The 20,853-nt window shown below is 41.0% G+C and overlaps 1 protein-coding gene across 9 annotated transcripts in view; it reads right to left on the bottom strand.

Moving 5' to 3' along the window:
* ARPP21 (cAMP regulated phosphoprotein 21) overlaps window positions 1-14,783 on the bottom strand; it is a 194,625-nt gene extending 179,842 nt beyond the window's left edge. For all 9 annotated transcript variants that reach the window (XM_018075337.2, XM_018075344.2, XM_018075345.2 and 6 more), the window contains exon 1: window positions 14,652-14,783. The gene's annotated coding sequence lies outside the window, so the exon portion shown is untranslated. The remainder of the gene's footprint in view (window positions 1-14,651) is intronic.
* Between the last annotated feature and the right edge of the window lie 6,070 nt (window positions 14,784-20,853).

The raw sequence follows: 20,853 nt of genomic DNA, 5'->3' as shown, positions 1-20,853 counted from the left end.
ATTATAAATAAATCCTTTTATCAGAAGAATTTAAATTCCCACTGCTTGTTCCAGGTGCCTAAACAGCCAGGGCCTAATTAACTAATGATGCTGACCAAACTGTAAATACAATTTGTTTACCAGATGATGATACCATACATATACGCAATATTGTCTGCAAGTAAACTGGGCAGTATATAACAAGAACATGGCTTTAAAAGCTCATTTTCCATAAGCACAGGTCAGAGATGACAAGGGCACCACATCTGTCATATAGCCAGTAAGTAAATGAGATTGCACTGTACAGCAGCCTATATGTGCACACAAAGTATATATTAATGGATCAAAAGATGACTTTTGCCTCTAATTCATGTCACTCTGCTTTCAGTGGTGTGGATTGGCTGTTTGGCTCTCCAAATGCCTTGTTTATCAACATTTGTTGCCTTTACAGTCTCAATGCCACAGATGAAACTGAAGAAAACAACACTTTATCACACAGAAACATTAATATCTCTCCACTGGAAACAAATTGCCAAGGGTTCTGCCTGATGCCTCCCAGTTGAATGAAACTAGGCAAGGCATGTGTCTAAATAAATGTTTGATGCTGGATTATATGGTCTAACAGAACAATGTCATGCAAATTAAAATAGAGAGTTTGCTTCATTTTTTGTAAAATTCACTCACGTGTGGTATCTAAATAGATATCTATAAAAAAGATCAAGCAAAAAGTGAAAAACACTTTCAGCTAGAGTTTGACAAAGAAATCTACAAGCAATGTTAAGATGTGTTAGTCAACACCGAGTAGCAGCTGCTCTTAAGCTTTAAAAAAAGAATCAATTAAAATAAGTATTTCAGCTATTGCAAAAAAGACCAAATGAAAGATGAACACGGGCACTGTGTGCTATTGACACACCAGAGGAAAATACAGAAAGTAAATTCAGAGCTGAAAAGCCAGTAAAATAGGACGTTAAGTGCATTTTTAGAATTCTGTGCCTTGAGAAAGTCAAGTGTTTTAGCTCCCAGTTCAGAATCAAAACAACACTTCAGCTTTTTTCTCTGAAATAAATGTGAAACTTCTCCCCCTCCCAATCTGGTATCTGTGTTAACAAAGGTGAAACTACTAGAATGAACCTGAAGAAACAAATCACTCTCTGCCTTCTCTTCTAGACCTAGTGGGGGCAGAGTGGGAAAACCCTAAAGGTCATGGTACCTGCTTCACCTGATCTGTGCTTGGGTGACTCCAGACAGGCACTATGTCCCCATTCCTGCGGGAGGTAGTGCGGGGACAGGGATAAGGCTGAGACAAAGCAGTGAGGATGAATAACAGGTTACAGAGATCACTGCAGTTGCACTCCCTCTCACAAACCAGGTGTCCTCTGCTCTGGCAATGCACTCATTGCAAGGAGGTTTGGGGATGAAGAGAAAGAGCATCTTAGTCTTTGACATTATCCTCTCCTTCAGTGCAAGAACTACATGGTGTGTAGGTGCCAGGCAGGGCAGATCCTGACATTGGTGTCTTAAAAGCCACCCTGCTTCTGGAGGCTGAATCAAAATGCAATTAGTATATATATAATCATGCAAGGGTTAGCAAAGAGGTGTGACAAAAAGCAAAATGTGCCATAATCTTTCTGGCTCAGCACTCAGCAAAAGAAACAGAGGCAGATGGACTGACACATCTCGCTAAAGCTACATGGCAGATACAAGTGGTTTTGCTAAGAAGCAAGAGAAGGCTTGATTATTGTGGGTCTGCTTCATATACTGCTCTTTAGGAGCAGCTTGTCTTTCCCTCACCTCCATAACTGATTAAAAAAGAAAAAACAGGAAAAAAATTATTTTGGCTTTCTTTTTTGTTTAAAACTCTTCCTTACTGGCACACTATTCAATGTCTGAAATGTTAGAACCAGAATGAAACATAGTTTTTATTACTAAAACAAGAAATACATGACTTTTTTATCATCAAACTCTTTGGCCACTTAACTATAGCACATTCACAGCTGACTTTTTTTTCTCCTACTACATAGTGATTTTCAATATCATTTATCATGTCAAACAATTTTCCTTAATATTTACGAATTATCTGGCTGAAATGGCAGTTTCTCGTGATATGCCCTTTCTGTTTTAACACCAGAACTCCTACTGCTATAGATAATGTCTTTGCTGAGAAGAGCTGGCACGCACTGGATCAAGGCACTTGATGAAGCATTTTTTGAGAGGTTTTGGCATTGGTTTAGGTAATTTTCAGTGAATGTTCAGCACACTTTAAAATGCCTGAATGAAATTCACTTTTAATTGCAAAGGTTCATTTTTCAGATCAAAATGACTTTTCATTTCAAAATAGATGCTAGTGGGGAGCGGAAAAAAAGTTTCCTGAAGTAAAATGAAAACAAGAATCCCTGTCTTGACCTCACGCAGGTTTCCCCATTCCCCATCCCCCTAGCTTTTGTAGATTTTTGCTCCACAAAATTATTCAAGTGATGCAATATTTGTAAAAAGTTATAGTGGAAAAAAATTGAGTTATAAACATCAACATTGCCTTAATTAACTCTAAACTTTTGTAATCTGAGAGTTTGTAATTCTTGTAAATGTGACCTCAGTTCCCCTGCCCGCTTCATGAACCAGCACAGTCACCCCTCTTCCAAGCAGAAGAGGATCTGCTCGAACACTTCAAAACAGCTTGCTTCTTTGCACCGCCAAAGAGAATCAAAACCCCACTACTCCTACTTCTTTTTCTTTGTTTTGGTGCAGATCAAAACCATTCAGATTTTCTAAACAGATGGCTTCATCCTAAATTGTAACCACATGGTCTGCGTGTGTCCAGTAAACTGTACAGATTATTCCACACAAGCGCATGTTGGTGACGGATCCAGTGGTACCAAGTGCCTTTGTTGTCTGCTCCTTGGCACTTCCATAAATGTCTTCTCTTTGGAGTAGTAAGGGCTTTCTGTTGCATCTATGTCAGTAGCATGTGTGAAGTGCTGCCACGTTAAATATGAAGGAAAAGCAAAGCAAAGAGAATAATAAATAAGAACGTGCTCTCTTCCTGTTGTTATTGTTAAGGCATTATTTATTTTAAGCTAGGAGCACCTGCTAGAAAAGTGATCTGAGGAGTGGAGATTTGAAATTATGATTTTTATTATTATTTTAAAGCATCACTTACACCCAGCATCTGTTATGCCAGGTATGCCAAGCAGATATGTTCACACTGTGGGATCACTGCCCAGCCACTGGACAATATGTCTGGAGTTCACATCAAGGCACCACCGCAAACCAGGTCCTCTACAGTGACTGAGTGAGAACACCCTCCCATAGCTAAACTAAAGAGGTGCAGTCTGTCCAAAATAATGCTCTTGGTGTGTATTTTTTGAGCTAATTTCAAATAGTAGCTTTAATTCAACTACAATCTGTTTTCTGTTTTTCTTTTCCTGAATGCTTATGGAAGTTAAACAAATTCAGGGGAACTCTGCCCACTTAGCATGTCTCTGAATAAGCAAAGGTACTCTCACCTGCAGGTGGGAGGTTATCCTGCTTCCTTGGAAGTGGTTTCCCTCTGCTTATAGGGTGACAGTCATTAAGCAACAAGTACAGCATTGCAACTTGAGGAACCAAATTTACCTCCCTGTTTTGTAACTCACTGACACAAAATGAAGAATAAACACCTTATGAACCAAAAACTTTCTGGAAGAGTATTTTGCAAGCAGAAAACACAAGGCAGAAATTGTCAGATAAATTGTTTGAGTGGTTCAACTAGCCCCTTTCCCTGGCTACATAGCTCTCTTTAGAGAAAAATGTTAAGATTAAGTTATTAAGGGTAGATTACCATAACTTTATCAACCATGTCTGAATCATACTATCACCCCCTCGGTGCTAAAGTAACTCAGAGAACTGCAATCAGTGGAGGTTGGCTGCTTTACACCAGCAGAGAAGTCCTCCTATGTCTGCACCAATAACAGCTATGCAAAAAGCCTTAAGTGGATTTACTCATGGGTGAGGGAACGGGGATGGAAATAGTTTCTCAGAAAATCCAAAATCCTGACCAAGGATCCAGAAGACAATTATTATTACAGTATCCCTCTTATGAGCTATGCTGAGCTGAGTTTGGTACAAAGGTGTTAACTTTCCTTTGCCAAGAGCACTTCGCAGTAATCAGTTTATGAAAAATTCAATTTGGCAGCAAACTCTTGGCAGTCTCAAATCAACTGTACCTATTATACCCCAGTCACAAGTGGATGGGCAAAGGTGGCTCAGTGCATCAGGCTCTCCTCTCTCTCCTCCACAGCCTTGAAATTTGCTCAGTGATGCTGGAAGAGGGAAAAAATGGTGTTGTGTAACTAGTCTACAAAAGCCAGACAGCCATTAAGGACAAGAAGGAGGGAGGAAAAGAAAGAAATCAGAAGCAAAAGACAGCCAGCTGCAGAGCTTCTGGCACTAGCTTCCAGGTAAGAAGTCTGTTTGTATGGTCTTCCCAGGGCAAAAGAAACAGTCTGTGCCCTGTCAGGAAAAAATACTCACCCTGACAGGGAAATATGCAAATGATGCTGAAGTGATAACAAGCACTCAAGTGGATTTCTTCCTGAAATGAGTCACAGCTACTGTCAAAGCTCCATCAATTTGATTGCTGTAGCAGGTCGAGGAGAAAACTCTCAGGAATGCCACCTGAAAGCCTTTGCAGTGGAAGAGGAGTCCCACCAAGCCCAGACAGGGGCCCAGCAGCACAAGGCAATGTGAACATCCTCCCCATCCAGCTGGGAACAGAGTTTTCACCTACCTCTTCTGGGGAGAAGCAGCAGTCCCCCCACAAACACAAACCATTGCATTATGGTGCATTGCTGTACACTGTGTTGGTAGCTTCGTGACTGTTTCTCCACTAGGAGGTATTATTGGAACCAGGAAGAGTAGGCTGGAGAGGAGACAGATGGTATTTTCTCTCTAATTTTGGTGTTTGAGAACAGAATTTGCACAGTTTGTTCCTTGGTCAACCCTTACTTTCAGGATAAAAAACTGTTACCTGCCAGAACATGAATGGTTTTGAAATGTGCAATGAAAAAAAATTAAAAAAAAAAAAAAAAAGGCATGTGGAGGGGGAGCTTTCATCTTAAAGAGCTACCAAATTTGCATTCCTGAGGTCTGATGCCATGGTTATTAATCAGATGCTTTGGGGATATTAAAGACTCTCTCTCACTAATATCAAATGCAAACGTCCTTTCTTCCTCAAGATTTCCCAACAGATCTTTAAAGTCTTGAAGTTCCTTTCATTCTTAATGCGCACTGTGATTATGTTGTATCTGCAAAAGTCTTCTTTACACCTAGAGTTTAATATTTTCCCCTCTCCAACAGATCTCCTTTTAGGGTCAATTCCAGGTAACTGCTACCTAGAACCTAATGTGACCATTTATATTAATATGTGCCCTCAGAAGAGCACAATCTGGAAGCTCAGCCTGATATGTTCTGTGCCCCTGGTCTGATAACTTACATGGCATTATCTTGTCACGGAAATCTGCAGCCTAAGTAAATGCCCCAGCTGCAATTAAGTGAAATCTCCTGCTCCATTTGATGCGTCCAAATGACTTTATGTTGCTCTTTCCCACCATTCCAGCTGTACTGAGAAATAGGCAAGGAGCAGATGAGTGTTGTAAGGTGCACAGGCAAGCCTTGTGCAGAATGAGTCTCCTCTCTGTTCCTTCCTGGGTAGAACAAGCTGATTCCCAACTACAGGGAACTTTTCAAGGATGAATGCTGCAGAGAGAGTGTGAAGTAGTTTGCTGTCAAAGTGACAGAATGAATTCCCACAAGACCATTGGAAATGGTGGGTAAGAAAGTGTTATTTTATGTATGCAAAGCAGAGGCTCTGGGCAAATCATATTTGTTTAAGGAGCACCCAATGGCACAGCTGCACTAGTGCAGGAACCCCTGGCCTGCTGGAGCCACGTTCCTCCAACTCTCCCTTGAGAGCACACAGGCAGTCATTCACACACACCATCTTAATTAAAAGTCTCCAGTGTCCAAATTCAAAGCATTCCGCTTTTCCCACCTCGCTTCCACCAACCACCAGTCACTCTGCTGAAGGTGTAAATAGGTCAGGTGTTTCCATGGCCACAGTGAACCAAATAAGCAGTTGGAGTTCAGTGAGCAATGTGGGTTTTTTAATTGTTCCAATGGCTGGTAGCAAGAGGTGTGCGACACCACGCTGACAGTACCTAACTATCTCCTCTGGCTCATCGTCAACATGATGGTTGGCAGTGGCCCCTTCTCCCCCTGAAACTGTTATTTCCTGCGAGCTACAACAGGCAGCTCCTCTCATGGGGTAGCTCTGATGAAAAGTACATTTCACACAGAAAACGTCTCTTTGCATCATCACTGCAAGTACTAATTGCTGGTTCCAGTGCAGCATTGAACCTATTCACACAAGGTGTAATTAAGTTATGACTCACTGCCACAGGATGCTGCAGAGGCCATAAAGTATAAAATAAGCCTACATGGGGACCAGACAAATTCATGAGGGTCATGGCTAACAAACAGGATTATTGGGATGCCCCACTGTTCAGGAAGTCCCTCCTAAACTTCTCAATGCCTGAAGGCAAGGAGCTGCAGAAGGGAGAGGAGGATTTGGTCCCTGCTCTTCCCCAGGATCCCAAGCTAGATGAATAGGTAGTCTCCCATCTCCTCACTCTGAATAACAGACTGAAAAATTGGGATGAGCTGTGGAGCTGGTGGCTCTGAGTCTGAGCAGTGCAGAGGTACCTCTGACCATAGTTAATGATCTGGAGACGAATACTCAGGATATCAATAGAATCAGCCCTGAGCTGCATTTGACCATTTGTCATGAGGCATTTTCAGTTTTCTGATATTTCCTTTGGTGAATCATCTAGATACTAAGGCACAGATCAGTTTACACTCATTGAAAAGCACCAGATCCTTTTGCACATCACAGACTGAGGTATTTATCAATAAAATTGCTCATTTAAGACTGATTTATCACCCTTTCCAAGGCCCAAACATGAAGATGTCTACTCTGACTAATGCTGTTCATGAAAGCTCTGGCTGGAAGATTTTGTCCCATAATCTGCTACCCAAAACCATCCTCATCTCAGCTGTGATGTTCGCTGAAGCCTCCTTGCAATGCAGAAAAAGGTTTTATGAGGAGAAGTCAGACCAAAACTGCTTTGGTGATCAGTCTGCCTAAGAAAGCTGTTTCCCCATTCTGTAAAACAGGCATACCAATCTCTTCTGCAGTTTGTGAAGCATATGGACTCCCAATATAAATACTGCTACAAAAGTAAAAATAGTAATAGAAGTATTGATAATCCAAATATGCTATATGATCCTGTGATTTCAGTTCAGGCTCTAACAGCACATGGTTGAAATATTGAAATTTCTCAGGGCCCTTCTTTATCTCTCAGGCTAGTAAAGGAGAAGGAGAGTCCACACCAAGACCTACCCTCTCCTGTAACCAAATACAGCTCAAACCTCCACAGAGGACTCCTGAGCTTTCCTGTCAAACTTCTAGTATAAGCTTATTCAGATATGGCCTTCTCTAAAAAATCATTTCAGCTATGCTTCCCACCCTTTGACAGTCTGGTTTACCAAAGGACATTGGGACTCTGATTGTATTTGCCTGGGTCATGCTGAAGCCAGAGATGGTGTTCATATCTGTTGACTTATCTCGGCAAGAGGAGGGCCTTAAACTCTTGACATTGTCTCCTGCCAACACCACCATCACAAACAACCAGTGCCAATCAAAGCAACAGCTCTTGCCCCTCCACATGTTGTCTTCTCTCACAACCAATGGGGCTTTGAATTCAGGATGTTGTTCAGGGCTTGAGAAACATTTGCGATAGTAATAACCAGTTCAGCTCCCTGCCCCTCTGCACCTTACTGGTTTGACACTGCTTTTATATTCCCAATGTCTGCAAGTGTGAAAAGGCAAAAGGATTCTAATATCAAGGAAAAAATTCCTCAAACTTAATTGTTATGTGAGGCTTTGTATTTTGCCTTCAGTCTCTCGGAAAGCTGATAAACATACATTCCCAGTTTGAAAATATTGATTTTTTTTTTCCTTTCTCGGTAATTTTGTTTCCTATGTGAAATGAGAATTAGGAAAGATTTTCTTGTTTAACAGCCTAAGATTTGGCTTAATGTACAAGTATCACCTTGTCATGACAAATAAGCTTTACTTATTCCTTGGCATTAGCAAAGTCCACACAGCCCTCGGAATAATGTTTTGTTTCAGTTCATTACTACACTGTGAGCAAAAGGAGAGCAGTGGGGCTGAAATCCAACCCCCAAATATGTGTGTGCTGTTTGGATCTGCAATGGGGAGCAGCGTTATGGATGGCAGTAAAATCTTCTTTGGAAAGTCCAAGAAGACATAGTATGGATGGCAGCAGACCTGGTGCTGCCCTCCAACTTTTTTTCTCGTCTTCAAGAAATTGGATCCCTCATCTGTAAAGTGGGGATAACCATATTGACAACCACTCTGTAAAGCATATAAAATCTACAAATAAAACTAGCAACAGCAAACCAGAGAAAACCACTTCTATTAGTTAGCTATCTTTTAGGGAAACGTTATCTCTCGAACATATTCTTATAATTAAGATAAATATGATTTTGGAACCAACCTGTGTTGTATATAATTATCAACTCCCCACACACATATTTTCTCCCCCCCCATTTTTCTCTTATGTAAAACTATGCCGTCTTTCTTACCAAATAGGTTTAACCCTATTAGAGTTATCTGTGGTAGAACAATTATTTGTTCATTGAAAATACAGGGTTTAGGGAACATTGGGTTGATGAGGAGAGAATGTAATGCAATACTATGGAAACTATATTTCAGGATTTAATATGGTATACTCCAGTGGCTGGTAAGTCCTGTGCTATAATCCTGTGGTGCCAATGCTGTACTAAACAGCAAGTAATCCTAAAATCCAGTTAGTTTGGCTTAGTGTACTGCCAAGCACAGGCAAGAGCAAGAATCTATCCAGCCACATTGAGTTACCATAGTTAAGGGGTATGTTCAGGAAAAAAAGCTTTGTTTTGTTTTGCAGATTTCACTTTCTAAACACTAGTACTCGGTAGATCTATATAGCAACTGTTGGGCCATTGCCTAATATTGTAAGTCAAATCATAAGTCACTATTTGCCTGTTCCAAAATAGTCCTCCCTCCCTTCCAAGTTATAAGTCCCAGAAACCCTTACCATGGATGAGAAAAAATGGGAGATATGCAATTAGGTGCACAAGAGGACATTGAAATGACAAAGCTTCTAAAATTACAAATGTGTGAAAAAACACACATACTATGTCATTTACTTATGTGCTGATTTTATAACCACTCACTCACTTGAACAGTCCTAGCAGTCCCACTGTAGACACCAGCACCCCATCTGGAAGGGGTGCTCTTCTGGTCTTTCCTTATTCACTAATATCCCCATCCTAATTACCAGTGGCCCTCAAAAGCTCACAGTTTCTTCAGGATAATCTTTGGAAACTAGAGCTCAATTGTGTAAAAGGGAAATTTTAGGGGGGTTATTTTTCCTGCAGGATAGTTGCCCTTTAAACATGGACAGCAGGATAGCTGGCATTTACAGTAAGGAGGATTCTCAAGGGGGAGAAAGCCACCAAAAATTGCCCACAGAAAATATTCTGAAAGGCATTGTACAAGACCTTAAACACTGCAGCTAGGAAGAGATCCATTTCAGTACTCTCATTCCTTTGTTGCTCACTAACCCTCAGATACATACTGAAAAAAAAAATCAGTATGAAATTTCTTATACATTCCTTAGGTGTTTATAAGAAAAATAAAAAGGAGAGGACTTGGTTTCACTGATTTCAGGGGCAAGACTGGTTATAGGCAAGACTTCCAAAACTAGTTCAAAATGTTAAAAATATAGCCAGCATAGTCCCTTTTTTTTTTTTAACAAGAGATGCTAACCTGCTTCTTGAGTAATCCCTTCCAGACTGCTAAAGCAATTAATAGGTTTCTTAATCAAAGTAGTTATTAATTTGTAATGCTATATCCAGGCATTTATCTACCTATCAAAAACTAGCATGGTGAGCTTCCCTAGTTAATGATTGCAGCAGCAGCAACAGAGGTCTGTTTCTGGTATTTGATTAAAACAAAAATAAGCAAGAGAGGAAAATTCATATAAAACAAACAAACAAACAATAAAAAAACCCTCAAACAACAACAACAACAAAAAAAAAAACTAAAAAGAAAAACTACACACAAAACAACAAAAAACCATAAATCCAAATAAACAAACCACCAAAAAAACCCCAACAACCCTCCCCTCCTGAAAAATACCTATAGTAAATGATAAACATGAACACTTGGAAATTTCAGGGGAGAAGCTGAGTCTGTATCCCTCTATATATTACCATGTATCACATATAATTAGTCAATCCTGGGGCAAACTGATTGTTCCAATCATCGTGGCAGCCCTGATAACAAGTGCAAGAAAAGACAATGTTTTAACCAATGGATTTAGCAGTGGGGCCTCTGCTCCAGACAGTGACGTTAGACAAACTGCGAGAGAAGTTGTTTTGTAACCTTAGCTATGACAACTGAGAACCTACAGCTGCAGCAGTACTTGACTTGGATCTGTATCAAGCCTTAGATTACACTGACTGCATGCAGCAAACATAGTTTTCATGCCTGGCTATTACCAAAGAGAGTCCTTGTCTCTCCACCTTTTTTCCTTAGAGAAAGAAAATCAGAAAGTATTTGTGCTCCAGCACTGCCTGGAGGATCTATAGCAACACAATCTTATTTATTACCCGTCACTTCACTACGTAAACATTTCCTACTGTGTCAGACCAACATTTATTATATCATTTCTCTCTGAGGTCTCAACATCATCCATCACTAGTAGTCACCTACCCTGCTCCTGCTCTGGGCCTTTGCACTGCACAGGGATTCACCATTGTGAGTTCCAGGGGCCTGAGTTGCTGCTGTTTTCCATTTCGTCATTCTTCCATTACCACTTGACCTGCCTGGAGCAGTCAATGTGTTGCTGAGAGTTCAGTGAGGCACTGTCTTTATGAGCCTTTCCTAGTATATTGTCTTAATACAGGAGAATCCAACCCAACTGCTTTATGAACACCTCACCTCCTTCTTCCTGGAAGGAGAAATGGATGAAGGTTTCCTTCCTTTTGAATAATTATCCTGCCTCCCAGCCTGTCCTACACACACACGCATACAAATGTTTTTAGCCTGAAGACTGGGATACACTGATTTTTACCTAGCCTTTCTTAATTGCTGAAGGCAAGAGGTAAGAGTGCAAGCAAAGGTGAAGTTGCCATCATAGCAGAGGAGCAAGTTCTGTCTGAACTTGACAGAAAAGTTACAAAGGAAAACTATAATTAGATAGATCTGAAACAGATCTAGATTCAAGACAAAGACGTCTAAATGTAATCATGTATAGTGAGAACATGTTAACATTACCCTAGTTTGCCAGTGAAGTTTGTCAATAACAAGAGAGGCAAGAACAGGAGGCACCTCAACAGCAACAGACTCAGCTCCACGTGGGTGTGTCCTCCTCAGACCTGCCTGAAGGGTGGGTCATGTAGTTCCACTGATGTACCTCTTCAGCACCCAGTAAGATTGTTCATGCATTCTTTTTCTATGTTTCCAGTAACTTCGATTCCCTCTTTTGATTTTTAGGAGGTGAGAATTTCTAAAAAAATACACAACTATAGTTGTAGACAAATCTGTCTGGATATTGCCTTTGCTCTGGAGAGCATCTGGTAGAAAATCTGTCCTGGTCTTCTTTTCCCAGTCTCTCTGCCAAACAGCCTTTCTCCCTTGCTCTTTGTCCCTAGACCTTGGTGAGGAGGGAACAGGCCATCATCACATTTTCTGTGCCAGAAGAAGAAAGAAGTGTTCCTTTACAAATTCACAGGAGTGCAAGATTGTTAATTTATGACCAAGAGATACCTTGACTGAATGCTTGGCCATCATCAGCTTCACCAGCAGTGCTGTCAGGATCATAAAAGGGTCAATTTTATGAGTAGTTAGCCAAGGTTTATGTATGTTACAGAAATAATAGTCTTAATTGCATACAAGTGTATATACTCCTAGGGCATAGGAAAAGGCAGATGTTTGTTATTTTTTAAAAAATAAAAGGGATTGTATTGCTTGCTATCTAGATGTATACATCATTAGAGTATATTCTTCTATTTCTTTAACAGCGAATTAAAATAATTCTGATGAGGTAATGTGTTTACAGTAACAGAAGTTCCATATTACTTAGAAATGTAACTGGATTTTCTTGTTATATGTTGTAGTGAAATTACAAACTAAATGTCCAAGAAATTATTAGAATGATGGGAGGGTAACTTAGGAGTATTGTGCTCTACCTAATGTAATACAGGAGCCCATAAAACCATAATGTCATTTTCCTATGAAAAGTATACATAATTTTAATTAAAACAAAAAATAAAAAAATGTGTGGATTGAGTGATGATTGCATGACCTGCTTGGTTATGAAAGGTTAATTTTAAAACTTATTTGGATATGCCCTCTAACTTCTATTCAAGACCACCGATTTGTGTACAAAGTGGGATAAACATTTTATTCTTCTCAAACTTTTGTAACTCTGAGCATTTTATCATAACAGTTTAATAAATAAATAAAATTTTCAATAATGTGCTCTCCTGTCCCCAGCACTGCTGGAGATCCACATGTTCATTTGTGCTTTCCTACCTGGATACAAGATCTTTTGCAAGGCGACACATCTGACTCTCCGGGGACACAGACTGCTGCACCTCTCCTGAGGGACTTGGAGCTACCAATTTTCATGTCAATGAAATCCACTTTCGTTTTGCATTTAAAATCTGGCATCAAATTTACAAATGGCTTCTCTGTGAGCTCCTTAGAGAGACCCTTTCAAAGTCACAAATAGATGATTTTCTAGGGGGTATAGCCATGTATCTTCCCTCTGCCTTGGCACATCTCCCTCCAGCAAAACACCAGCTGGCCCATCCCTGTGCGGGAGCTCCTGCTCAGGCATGGCTGAAGCAATAGTTTGAGGTACAGCAAATTCTGCTTCATGTATCAAAATAAGAGGAATAGAAGACAGTGTGGGTGGATGGTGGAAAACAGAGAGGGAGCTGGAGAAAAGTTTGGCTGGAAGCATGAGTCAAGGCACTGTGAGATGTAAGGGATTATCATAGTTTACATAGTGTCCTCATTGCCAAACAACTACGTCAAGCCCCCAGCACAGTGCTGGCTGTGGAGAGGTCAGGAGCAGCAGGACAGTAATAGTGTTACAGTATCACCATGTCCTCAGGCAGAGGCACTAGCCCAGGAAGGATCTCACAATCCCCCAAGACATAATGGTTCCTGCAGCAAAGAGCCATGCTTTGAGGCACAATCCCACATGCAATAGTCACAAGTAGCACTGAGAAAAGGCATTTTCTTTCTTTCATGTCGAGACTATGTCCAAATTTTAATGGCCTCAATCAAAAAAGTCTCTTGGAAGGAACTTAAACCTAGACTATGCTTAGAAACACCTGGCACTTATGTAGTTGGACCTTTCTCGTCAGTTCCCTGTTGTATTTATTTGGCCCAGATAGAGCTTATTTATTCCACAACTCCCCAAAAAATTGTTTCACAGCTACACGTAGATAGAAATAGAAATAGAAATAGTAAGGATTGTGCTGATCCAAAGCCTAACATAATCAAGGGAGAGATTGCACTGATTTCAGTCTCTTGCATCAATCTAACTCTCCAGGAGCACTACTTCAGGCTGACCCACTGCTCTTGGTTGTGGACCAATTCAGAGCAGAAATCACTGAATTTAGAGATGAACCTCTTCTTTATTTTTGCTTTTTTCCTTAATTTAGAAGCAGCAGCAGTATCTGTTTTCCAGCACACAGAGGGTGCCACATTGCAGACAGAGCCTGCTCGACTCCCTAAGCAAACCTGCCTCTCTCCATCCTTGAGCATGCACACAGGCATGGCACTGTAGACATACACACTGTTCAGCAGACTTCACACTGCAGCACACAGATCTCCTTCTGATCTGCCTGACAGCCCTGCCTTTCTTCACACAGTCAGTGGAGAGGGGTCACATAAAGGCAACAGGACACTAGAAGTGATCCTGTGAAACATTACAGGTCTTTCGATTTCCTCTTCCTCTCTCCAACATTTATACTATGCAAATCCCACCTAGATATTTTGTTGTTCTTACCAAAAAATGCTATTATGGTTTAAGAAAACAAAAGAAAAAAAGGGGAGAAAAAAAAAGAAAAATAAAATAGGAAATGGGAGACCTTAGATATCACCCCAGAGCAGCCAGATCAGATAATTTTAGAGCAGAACAACAACACTTCTTCCCCTCCCCACAAGTGCAGCCAGCATATTTGATTTCTTTCTCTATATCTCTCACATGTTTATTATTAAAACATATCATCACCATCTAATCACCACTGGAATTGAAAGTAACTTTTCACAGGAGCATTCTAAAATTAAAATGCCTATTGAAACTAGTGTAACCCCCAAATACTGTGCTGTAAAGAAACTATAGCCAACATGATGAGCAAATGCAACCTGTGTCTGTTCATTTCACAGTGCCGATACTTGATTTTCAGTATTTGTTTATGTGTGTTTCCCTCCTCTAAGAACAATGACAAAAAAACACGAGCCTGGGGCTCTGCCGAGAACTCCTCCTTACCGCATCCACACAGCAGTAGTCCCATCCAGGAGCCTCCCGTCTTCCCACTCCAGAGGAGTCACGGTTTGCTTCTCTCCACAGCAGCCTCCCTGGGCACTTATCACCCTGCTCCACGTCCCACAGACAGCTGGGGCCAGCCCAGGGTGTCGGGGCATCGTGGCGACGGGACGTGGCCCTTCCTGATATAATGGGTAGGCTGGTGCCAGTGCCGGCATCGGTCCGGGCGGGATTCCAGTGCGGCGGCCGTCCTGCACCTGTTGCAGGGCACCAACCAGGACAATCAGCTGTGCAGCTAATATTAACCACCCATGCTGCCAGCACCAAGGGAGAGCAGCGGGGACGGGAGCATGATCCAGGAGCAGAGCAGCTTGTAGGGAAATAATTGTTCAGCTTGGCCTTTAGTTAATAGGAAAGCAAAAAAAAAGAGTGAATATCCCACCAGACGGATAACCTACACAGAACTCCCAGAGCCCTGCGCAGTCCTTTCCCATTCATCACATTAGCCTGCTTTTGTCTCCAGCAGTAGTTTTGGTCCATTCAAAATTGCTGGCTGCAAATAGGAAAGGATGTATTTGTATTTACTGTCTCTGCTACCTTGGCATCGATAACCTCATGTCCTCCAACAGCTAGAAAAGAAACGCCAGGTCGAGCCTCAGCCGTGCTGAGGGTGACAGTCACACAATCACACTGCTTAGTGGCATGCTTTGATTTGTGGCTACTGGGAAAGCATCATGACAGACAATGCTGTTACATGCAGCAAGAAGGTAAAATAGACTAGTGCTATAAGTGACTCATAAAAATCAAAATCAAGAAAACCTTCCTGCCCAGCATAACCTGAATGATAGCATAGCATGTTAATGTCCTGCTTAAAATAAAACACCTGCAGAATGCGGCACCTTTTTTTTTAAAGGAATTTTTGCAGAGCATGCTTCCCTCTGCTCTGTGGATATTGCAGGGTCTCCAGGCACCCGGGGGACACAATGAAGTCATGCACTGCAGAAGTGATAAGCATCAAAGGGCAGCTCACTAAACGTGAGCTCCAACTCCAAATTCTCTGACTGAGCTGTTTACAGCAGATCTTCCACAATCCTAGCTGTAAGCTCTTCTGGTGTATCTATTTTGCTTCTGTAAAATGACTACGTTTGAGATGAAAAAGATAGAAAGCAAGAGGTGCAAGACCCTAATTTCTGCAAGACCTGGAAGGAGAAATCTGATGGTGACAGTGTCTGTGGAGAAAAATAGGTGGGGGAACTCTCATAATGGTTGTGAAAGGTGTAGAGTCTTGCTGCTGGTTGCGTGCTGGCTGGGTTGTTATTTTAAACCGTGTCAGGGACCAGATGGTGCCTTTTAAAAAAAATGTGATTATATGCTAAAATTTAAAAATACATGAGAAGGATTTGTGAAACCGTAGGAGAATTAAAGGGACAAACACCAAAAGTAAACGTAGCATGACCTTGGCTGCTGCAGTCTGAGAAAGATAAAATGAAACTGGATGTTTCCGTTTCTGCAAAACGTGGGAGGCTCCCTAGACAGCTCAATTAGAGAGAAAATGTGACACAGCTGAATCCCTACATTCCCCTTGCATCCTTTGAGTAACCTCTTTGATCCTTGGGGAAAAGAAACTTGATTAATTTCCACAGCCAAGTCTCTCTTTTGATAGTAATATATAAATCAGGCCAAGATTTGGGCAGGTTCTCTCCTTCCCTGCTAGATGTATTGTTTGTTTACACGACCAAATCAAGATGGGCTTGCCAGACTGCAATAGCCAAATAATCTCTACTCATTCCCTGACTAATCATTCCAGTCTTTCAGTATAAAAATATTTCCATTTAAGAAGAACATCTATCTTTAAACTAAATCTTAAAAAAAATAAAAATAACATTTAAATCTTTCAAATAGCATTGCTGGTAGATTTGGAAAATTTTCCTTGTATTTTATGGCCTTTCATAGGAAAGGTGTGAGGTGATGAAAGCTATGTAATCCAGCCCACTAGAGAAAGGAGCATTTTTCTTAAGGAATCAGAATTCAGATCCACTTCTTCCAGTCCTTATAATACATATCAAACTGGAACATGGGAAGTCTGATTTGTCTTCATGTGACACAATCTGTTAAGTGACCATGTGCAGCCACCTACATAAACAAATTACTTAAATTGGGTTTTTTTGCTTTGTTTGGTTTCTGTCAAAAGCATTAAGCTTACTGTGGAAGAAAATTAGAGCTTTCCTTAAAAGAGGAAAGGACCAGAAATCAGTTTAGTGAGTGATCTTTGTGGCTGAGGCATGTGTTGTATATCTATTTCAGGAAATGTGTGTCCTCAGCTAGAATTCTCATCACAAATAATTCAAGCTAAATGAAACCCAAATCTAGCTGCAAAGTTTGACTGCAGGTAAGAGACTATGTCACCTCCAAGTATATTGGGATTTAACTATCTGCTTTAAGCTTCTATTATATATGGGACAATATACCAGCATATACCATTAGCAGATAAGCATATCAGAACAAAACTTTGGCATGCAAAGCCATATTCTCCAAGACAGTTAAAATAAACATCCGATTCGGGAAATTACTTATTTCTTTCTCAGCCTCAGCTTCCAACCCTCTGCTTTTTGGTCTAGCAGCAAGCCAACCACTCCTGCAGGCACGGTGTGTCCCCTGATGGCCACCATCTAGATGTAATTCAAGAACCTGAGCACAGCTGGTATCATCACTCAATATTGTGCAAGCCCTTAGAACATGAAACAAGCTGTTCAGGCTCTGGCAGGAGGCTAGTGTTGGACCTGGATGTGCTTGCATGCAATTCCCACAAGAGATTTTACCCTACTACTGCATTTTCTCACATATGTGTTGATTTTTTTTTATAGTATCATAGATCTTCTAGCAAGTGTATGGTCTCCTGTGATGTTGTTGACCTAGCTTGCTATGCCCTACTATCAGAAGAATCAATATTAAAATAATGAAAACGACAATCTATATTACAATAATGAAAAGAAAATAATTTTTTAGTCCAGCCCCTCCAACCCCTTGAAATATACTCCCAAGGGTATGAGAGGACAAAAACAGACATGATCAGATCCAGAAGAGCTGGATGCTCAAAAGACACACATGGCTTCGTCTTGTTGTGGAGATGCCTCTAGTTTTCAATACAACTGTTCCAAATATCTGTATTGAGTTTACTTGGCTGTACTTTGTCACAGCAGAACTAAACAGCTGGGACTGTAGTTTATAGTGAAGATTTGGCCAATCAAAGAAACAGATTATGTCTCTCTTCCTTCTTTTCCTTCCTTTTTTCCAAAACACCTGGTGGTTAGAGCTGTGACAGGGTATATGAAAAAAATATGTTCCCTTCCCTGTCTAAAGGGAACTGAACCCAACAAAAGGCCCCACCCACCCAGCTGCAGCTACAAAGCACTCTGAGGGAGATGTCTGCAATTTAATACTGTTGCTATTTTAGTAGAATAGGTAGAATAAATTTTATAAGACAAAAGCTATATGAAAGTTTCCAGCCGGTCTGTATATACAAAGGAATATTCACATATTTCCACAACAGGACTTTAGCTTGGCAAAATGCCTTAATCACTAGACTAGAGGCTTATTTTTTAACTCTGTCAGCCACCCTTTAATTATCCAAACAAAAATTTGAATGTTTTGATGCACATAGATCTAATCTCATCTTTGAATACTAATCATTACATTTTTGCTCTGTTTCAGTTTCTTAAGTGTATCGGTTCATCTGAAAAATAGCAATACTCAAAGTGCTCCACCCGGTGTGCAAAATGCTGTGTGTGATGTTCGGGGCTCTGTTTTGGGAGATAAGGCTGAGCTCCTCTGAACTGCTTCCAAAGTGAGATTTCCAGAACATCCTAGAAGAAGTCTAGACATTCCTACAGAAGTCTAATTATGCCATCTCTACCACACTGGGGAAGGGTGGATTGACCATCAGCTTAGCACAAAATTAATTTCAGGCCAAGCCTTATGTGACAGATTGGCTTAATGGTTTCTAAAATAACTTCTCAGGACTTAGCTGCATCTACTCTCAGAGAAGCAGCCCCTCACTATATCAAAGTGCAATGCTGCACTAGGGGTAGGATTGTGAACACACAAAACCAGGGATCTGTCAGCATCCACATACTCCCTTCATTAGGATTCAACATTACAACAGCAGAGGTAAAGGCAGGAACCTAATTACATAGTTATGTGGGCTTGTTGTGGAGACATCTTAAAGAAATTCTAATATCATGAATTGAAGCAACTGACAGAGTCATGGAAGGAAGACAAGCATATCCAAAACTACAGTGTATATTTTTAACTACAGATGAAAGCCCATCTCCCAAACGGCACAAAATGTAAAAAGCCCCACTGCTTTTTGCTTGCAAGTACAAATAGAGCATCTCTGAGTCATGCAAAAATAAAAATAAAAAAAAATAATAAAAAGAAATAAAAAAGAAAAGAAGTTTAGGAAAGTGTAAGGCATCTCATCAAAGGAAGTCTGTGTCATGCTATGCACAGTATATTCAGCTCCTAGACTAGGAACGTAATACACTTTTAATTTTTATATACTTGATAGGCCATCAATACCATGGCAATGACAGCAGCAATACTGGCAAAGCCAGCTCTGGGTTCAGCCCTGTACTGGGTACTGCTTTGCAGCAGCCTTTGTAACTCCCATGGTACATGTATCACCTTTTGGAAGTCCCTATGCTTGACAAAATCTTCCCTGAGCATAAACTTGCACTGACCACAATAAGGTCTCTAAAATTTCCTAGCCATTCATATCACAGAATCCAAATTAACAGAATTGCTGACATGTAAAGACAAGAAAATGAAAATATGCAGTCATAGAATAAATATGAAAATTGACATAAAATTTGGGGCACACAAGACAGGCAAGAGAATGGGTGTTGAGGAGGTTACACTGGATTGTGACCAGATTTGTCAACTGCGATGCAGCATGGGGGGGGAAATGATCCTGTGGCCTCACATCTTTGTTTTTCCAAACCAACACAGCTTCATCAATTGCATGTCAGCCACCAGAGACTTGTGCAACTTCTGCTGTTTGACAAGAACCTAGCTGTACCGATGAGCTGACAAATCCAAAATGCCTCCCGCCCCCAGCCCCTGCTGTGTGCCAAATTGCTATGTGTGTGCTTGTGCACCACTTAAGATCCATCTTCAGTAGTTGCCAAGAATGACCCCCTCTGAGTCTCTCTGGCAGAAAGAAGCAGAGAGAGGGAAGTGGGGGGAGACAGAAAGGCAGAAAGAGAGGGAGTATGCTGTGCACTTAGAAAGCCAACTTTTATTTTTAGACATGAAGTAGTGCTTGAACACAGCTTGTTTTTACCCCAAACAGAAAAGATTAAAAATTATTAAAAAAAAAAAATAATCAGATGGCAGCTTGGTATTCAGCAGGTACCAAAAATACCCCTGAATGATGTGAGAGCCTAGCTGAAGCAAGAGAGAGAATTAAGAAGTTCTGATGAGCAGAGATCAGGGCACAGAAGCCCCCTTGCAGGTGTCTAAGTGGATGTTCCCATGCACACACCCCCTTCCCACCACAGCCCAAGGAGCGCTCCAGCCTGCCTGCTCTGCATTGCCCCACTCACAAAGCAGCTCACTCAGCAAATAGGCACGCAGGCTGCTGTGGAAGAGATTTTGGGGAAGAGCGCTTGATTTAACTGCAGGCATCATGATGCTGTACCAGATTGTCGTTTAGACCTGGGTTTAGTGAGTGCTGCAACCCTACCAGAAGGAGGAAAAAGTGTGTTGAATTGCACAAGTGGAAGGGAAGAGGGAGCAGAGGTGAGCAGAGGGAGTAGGAAGCACAAGTGCACACATGAGTTCATTACAAGCTTCTGGCCTCAACACCTGACCAATACAAGCTGCTAGCAAAGCCAAAGTGTCAAAGGATGAGACTTTATCGATTAGAGATTAACTGGAAACATGCCTGGTAGGAAGCAGATTGTATCATCTTTATCTGAGTACCCTTTTCTCTCATTTTTTTGCTTTTACATATACGTATTCTTGACACAAGGGAACATGTGCAAAAAGAAGCTATTCAGACAGAGCTAAAAAATACTTCAAGCTAAACCTAGTTCAATCCTACCTAATTGTTCACCTCTCAGAAAAGCATGTTTGAATGCTTTCAAAGATGATTTGGGGGAACCTTAAAAGAGCATGGAGTGGAAAACACTAAAAAAAAGAATAT

The sequence above is a fragment of the Manacus vitellinus genome, unplaced genomic scaffold (genome assembly GCF_001715985.3).
Source record: "Manacus vitellinus isolate BGI_N305 unplaced genomic scaffold, ASM171598v3 scaffold_3_pilon, whole genome shotgun sequence".
NCBI classification, from domain to species: Eukaryota; Metazoa; Chordata; class Aves; order Passeriformes; family Pipridae; genus Manacus; species Manacus vitellinus.
The sequence above is the reverse complement of the archived record's forward strand: the minus strand, read 5'-3'. Positions and strand labels throughout refer to the sequence as shown.